Below are 6,916 nucleotides of genomic sequence, written 5' to 3'. Positions count from 1 at the left end.
TATATATATATATATATATACTATTATTAATACCATCTTACATGCTATTAAGAAAAAAAGATATACAGGCACTGAGGCATAGAGATCCACTGGAAAAGTTGAAACGGGTATGGGAGAAAATATGGGAGAGAGCAGATTGGAGGTGGGGATATCCTGTGGGACTGCTGTTTTGGGGGGATGGGTGGGGGAAAAACGGGGAGAAAATTTGTAACTCAAAATCTGGCGGAAACGAATGATGTAAATCAGAAGTTAATAAAGCATTTAAAAATTTAACAAAAAAAAAAAAAGAAAATTAGCATATTACATATCAGTATACAACATAATAGTAGAAAACGCCAGTGCTAACATCTCTTTTCTTAACCTAATGATTTATTTCCTTTCTAGATGACTTCTGTCTTCATTAGAATTTGTCACATTTAAATAGTGTTTGTTGAGCCTAGAAAATGATAAAATATGCTTTGATTTATGGGAATGCTCTACCTACCCAACTTCTTTAATGGGTTCCTTGCAAACATGATTTCAGGTAAAATGACATCATAAAGTAGAGTTAGTACCCTAAGAAAAATGTTATTAATAGGAATAAGATGCTCTTTGTGGTAAGGGAGGAAGATTTAAAGGACAAAAATATGGCTGGCAGGCAGCTTGAAGCTAATGAGATAGTGCTAGGGAAAAAAAATGGCAAAAAAGGACTGAGTAGAGATGCAAGAGCTAAAGTCAGTGGATACAGGGATTGTGGTATCTAGAGAAATCTTGTGGCTGGAAAACCAAAGCTACAAAGCATATATAAAGGTGAAGCCCCTGGGGAAACCCTAGCTACCTAGGAGACCAAAGAAGACCAGGGAAGGATAACATGCTGTTCAGGCTGATGGGATGGATTGCCTTGTTATAAATTTTATTATTATTTGTCCAATCATTTTTCAGTTTTATCTGACTTTTGTGACCCCATTTGGGATTTTCTTGTCAAAGATACTGGAATGGTTGCCCATCTCCTTCTTCATCTCATTTTATAGATGAGGAAGCTGAGACAAACAGGATTAAGTGATTTGCCCAGAGTCACCCAGTCTATAAGTGATTGAGGTTAGATTTGATCTCAGGAATATGAGTCTTTCTGACTCCAGGCCTGGTATTCTATCCACTCTGACACCTAGATGCCAATCTACTGCAGCATGGGGCATAGCAATGTTAATAATTCTGAACAACCTCTAAGGCCATCTAGTACAACTATACCTAAGAAAGAATACTGTTTTAAGTATAAATACCAAGTCTTTTCTAGTCTTTCCTTGAAGAGCTCCTATGAGGTAATGGACATTACCTCCTCAGCAGTCAATTCCACTTTGGGAAAACTTTAATTACTAGGAAAGTTTATTTCTTGTTTTGTTTTGTTTTCTTCTGTCCTCTGCCTTAGATTTATCTCTCTGCAATGCCAACCCACTGCTCCTGATTCTCCTATATGATATAAATTATAATAATTGTAATCCCTCTTCCACATGGAAGATTTTCAAATACTTGAAAACATCTATCACATTACACCATTTTTTCAGGGACTACTGTATGCCACTCACTGTGCTTGTATTAGGAATACAAAAACAAAAATGAAGTATCCCCAGTACTTGAAAAGTTTATTTTCTAATGAGGGAAAACAATATGAAAAATGATGAATAAGTATAATATATGTGTACATTATTCTATATGCTTAATATACAAATATGTAAGTAATTTACAAGAGAGTGCAAAAGAATCACACTAGTAACTGAAGTAATCAAAACATATCACTATATTGTGATTTCTACACCTTTGTACACCTCTATACATTAAACATCCTCATGTCTTTCAACTGATGTTCCTCATATAATACAACCCTGATGGTCTTCTTACATAATCTCACTATTTTATCAACATCCTTCCTAAAATACAGCACCCATAATGGAACCCAGTACTTTAGATGTGTAAGTCTATCAACTATCTAGTATAAATTATTCCTTCCTTCATACAAAATAAGATTTATTCCTTTTTTTTTCAGGTGGTGTGGGATGTGGCGTGGGGTTCTTACATCATACTATTGACCCATATTGACCCTGCAGGTCATTAAAATCCCAAAATCATTTTTCAAATCAAAACATTTTTATACCTCACCAGTTTGCATTGCTTTTTTTATTCCAAGATAGTAATTGTATTTATCCCAATTGCATCTCATATTAGATTCTCTCCAACATTGTATCCTATATAGATACTTTTGGATCCTGATTTTGTAATCTACTATTTTAACTCTCCTTCCTAATTTTGTTTCATCTTTATATTTGACAAGAATAAAAATAATGACTTTTCTTAAGATTGATAAAAACGTAGCTAGCACTAGGCCAGGGACAAACACTAGAGCTAGATATCTCCTTCCTCATTGATACAAAAATGTGAAAAATCAACGATAGTGACAAATTTATGTGATACATATATACATTTTTATTCCCAAAGCTTAGTAATTTTTTTAAAAATATTTTTAGAAGGAGTCTTTATTGTTATTTGGAAAGAGTAAGGGCCAAAAACAATGACAGTTAATCCAGTAAGTTTAATTAAGAAGTTTTGAGACAGACATAATAAAAAGACCATTGATGGGTACTGGACAACAAATGTAATAAAATATGAACAATTTGCTTTTGGAAACTCTTATGATATTAGATAGCAACCTATTGTTGGAGAGATTTACGTTTTCTTCTACTTTCATTTAATTAAGTGCCTAGCACAGTGTGTGACACCACATAAGTATTTGAGAAATGCATGTTGATTGATGGATGGATTCACTTTTTTGTCTCCTTAAGTGATCTGTCTTAATGGTTATTCTCATTTACCAAGATATACTTTTAGGTTTGATAAGCATCTTGCCCAGCCACTATACTCTGCTATAAATTTTAAACAAAGAATGAATGATACGAAGAATATTTATCTGTCATGGGAGAAAAAGAAAAAGTAATTTTCTTTCCATAAAAGAGATGAACATTGGAAGATGAAGCACTACCCATGGGATTTTGTATGTCATTTGAAGTTCCTAGAATGATAAAATAATTAATAGCTAAATAAAACATCAATGATTTGGTCATTCAGAACTCATTGATCAAGAATTTTATTAAACATTATTTAGGTTCCTTTGCAGGATATCATTGAAGTTTCTTGAGAGAACACATTTTTTTTTCTTTACAAAGAATTATAATTTGATAATTCTGATTTATACTTACAAAATTAGGAGCAGTGGAAGCTTATTAGAATAGCACCTATTCTATGCAAGCTTGCTCACAAAGAATCTCACTTGATCTTGAGGTTAAAAAAAACTTTTAAACATAACTTTCCTCGAAGCCAGGTAGCACAGTGAGTAAGAGCACCGGCCCCAGTGTCGGGATGACCTGGGGATCGGATCTGGGCTCAGACACTTAGCACCCACCCAGAAACACCTGGCCATGTAACCTTGAGCAAGTTACTTAACCCCAATTGCTTATTTAAAAAAACAATAATAACTTTCCTCTTAGGGAAACCCTTTTGAATAAAAAGTCAGATTGTACCAGCTAGAATGAAAAATGGTAAAGAGGACATAAAAGGAAATAAGACAAGGAAAAAGATCAGGTATTTTGCTTCCACCTGGATATAAACTTAGGTCTTACTAGTTCTTTCTCTGGATGCACATATTTCTCTCCATCATGAGTCTTTTGGGATTGACATATCACTGCATTACTGAGAGGAGTCCAGTCTATCAAAGTTGGTCATCACACATAAGTTGTGTCTGTAATTGTGTACAAATTTCTCCTGGTTCTACTCTTCTCACTCAGCATCAGTTCTTTTAAGCCTCTCCAGGTAAATATGAAGACCGTCTGCTCCTCGTTTCTTATAGCAAAATAGTATTCCATAACATGCATATACCACAACTTGTTCAGCCATTCCCCAATTGATGGGCATCCCTTTAATTTCCAAATCTTTGCTACCACAAAAGGAGCTGCTATAAACATTTTTGTACATATGGGTCTTTCTCCCATTTCTATCATGTCTTTGGGATATAAGCCTAGGAGTGGTATTGCTGGATCAAAGGGTATGAAAGTATTTATAGCCCTTTAGCTGTAATTCCAGATTTCTCTCCAGAAAGGCTGGATCAATTCACAACTCCATCAATAATGCATCAGTGTTCCAATTTTCCCCCATCCTCTCCAGCATTGGTCATTTTCCTGTTTCGTCATGTTAGCCAATCTGACTGGTGAGATGTGGTACCTCAGACTTGTTTTGATTTGCATTTCTCTAATCAATAGTGAATTAGAGCATTTCTTCGTGTGCTTATAGATATCTTTAATTTCTTTCCCTGAAAACTGCCTGTTCATATCCTTTGACCATTTATCAATTGGGGAATGACTTGTATTCTTATAAATTTGACTCAATTCTCTGCATATTTTAGAAATGAGTACTTTGTCAGAGACATACCGGTAGGTTGTAAAGATGCTATCCCAATTTCCCACCTCCCTCTTAATCTTGGTTACATTGGCTTTGTTTGTACAGAAGCTTTTCAATTTCATGTAGTCAAAATTATCCATTTTACATTTTATAATGTTCTCTAATTCTTGTTTAGTCATAAAGTCTTTCCCTCTCCACAAGTCTGATAGGTAAACTATTCCTTGTTTTAGGAGACTGCTTACAGTATCACATTTTATACCTAGATCATGAACCCATTTAGACTTGATTTTGGTATATGGTGTTAGATAATGGTCTATTCCCAGTTTCTGCAAAACAATATTCCAGTTTTCCCAGCAGTTTTTGTCAAATAGTGAGTTCTTATCCCAAAAACCAGGGTCTGGGGGTTTATCAAACAATAGATTGCTATAGTCATTGACTTCTGAATCTTGTGTACCTATTCTATTCCATTGATCCACTCCTCTATTCCTCAGCCAGTACCAAGTAGCTTTGATTACTGCTGCTTTATAATAAAGACTGAAATCTGGTATAGCTAGTCCACCTTCCCTAGCATTTCTTTTCATTAATTCCCTTGATATTCTGGACAGTTTATTCTTCCAAATGAATTTTGTTACTATTTTTCCTAGCTCTATAAAGTAGTTTTTGGTAAATTAATTTGTATGGGATCAAGTAGGATTTATTCCAGGAATGCAAGGATGGTTTAATATTAGGAAAACCATCAATATAATTGATCATATCAACAATAAAGCTAGCAGAAACCACATGATCATCTCAATAGATGCAGAAAAGGCTTTTGACAAAATACAGCATCCATTCTTATTGAAAACATTAGAAAGTATATGAATAAATGGAGCATTCCTTATAATAATATGTATCACCTATTTAAAGCCATCAGCAAGTATTATATGTAATGGGGAGAAGCTAGAAGCATTTACCATAAGATCAGGGGTGAAGCAAGGGTGTCCACTATCACCCCTCTTATTCAATCTGGTACTAGAAATGTTAGCAGTAGCAATTAGAGAAGAAAAAGAAATCAAAGGAATCAAATTAGGCAAAGAAGAGACCAAGCTATCACTCTTTGCAGATGATATGATGATATACTTAGAGAATCCTAGAGAATCAAGTAAAAAACTACTTGAGACAATAAATAAATTTGGCAAAGTTGCAGGATATAAAATAAACCCACATAAATCCTCGGCATTCCTATATATTTCCAATGAAATTCAACAGCAAGAGATAGAGAAATCCCATTTAAAGTTACTGTAGACTTTGTAAAACATTTGGGAATCTACCTGCCAAAACGAACCCAGGACCTACATTAGCATAACTACAAAACACTTTTCACACAAATAAAGTCAGATTTAACTAACTGGAAAAATACCAGTTCCTCGTGGCTGGGTTGAGCTAATATAATAAAAATGACAATTTCACCTAAATTAAATTATAAACCAATTTTTATGCATCCACTAGCAACCTCTGGGTCTGTGATTCTTTCTCAGCCCTGCTTGGGATTGCAGGGCTCCCACACTTTCTCAATCCTGCTGCAGGAGAGCAGGTCTCCCCATAACTGGCTCCCCATATAAGTCTCTAACCACATATGTCAGGGCATACATAGATCAATATGAACAATTGCTCTAAGTTTATATGAATCTGTGCTGTGGTGAATGCACTCTCCTGGCATGGCAGCTTAGTGTCAGGGTACATTTCAACACACCCAACAATCTCTGATTTTCATTTAAATCTAGGGATATTTTAAATTATTTTTCTCTTAAGATCAATCTTTGAATATTCAGAATTATGCACATTTTGTTATAACCTTTCATCATATAATTATTACATGGTATAATTCTGTTTCTCACTCAACTTAAAAGGTAAACAGAGCAGCAATATATTCACCAGTGGCATATGGATACACATTTATCTCTCATACATTGAGAGCTACAAGCCAACAATTCTCAGCACACAAGCATTATCAATATTAATTTTTAATGTATATTCATGAGTAGTCCACCCATCCTAATCTTACACTAAAGACAACTCAGTAATATATAATTTTAAGTAATACCATCACATTTTTGAAAAGCTTCACATAATGGTCACACTCCCCTTTTTGTAAAAAAAAAAAAAAAGAAATGGCATAAAATCTGTAACAGCTACACAGTGAAATATGGTATATCACAAGGAGACTCAGAGTAACAATAATTATAACTAATGGCATCTGTAATTTTGTATCTTATTTTCAAATAAGTATCTTCTTATATATGGTTATGAGCAGATATCATGTTTTCAATATTTTTATCCAAAGCACAATAATTCTTTACTTTTGCTTCATTGAATTTTCATCTCCCCCCGCTGCTTCCAGACTTTTAAGGGAATTCATAGTATAGTGTCTTTTCATCCTTTAAAACTCTATACAAATGGTTTGAGAACCAAGACTCCCATTCATTAACACTTTCTCCCTTATGAAATTACTTGA

The sequence above is a fragment of the Petaurus breviceps genome, unplaced genomic scaffold (genome assembly GCF_028583685.1).
Source record: "Petaurus breviceps papuanus isolate PSGF00001 unplaced genomic scaffold, PetGlider_PUasm1.0 551, whole genome shotgun sequence".
NCBI classification, from domain to species: Eukaryota; Metazoa; Chordata; class Mammalia; order Diprotodontia; family Petauridae; genus Petaurus; species Petaurus breviceps.
The sequence above is the reverse complement of the archived record's forward strand: the minus strand, read 5'-3'. Positions refer to the sequence as shown.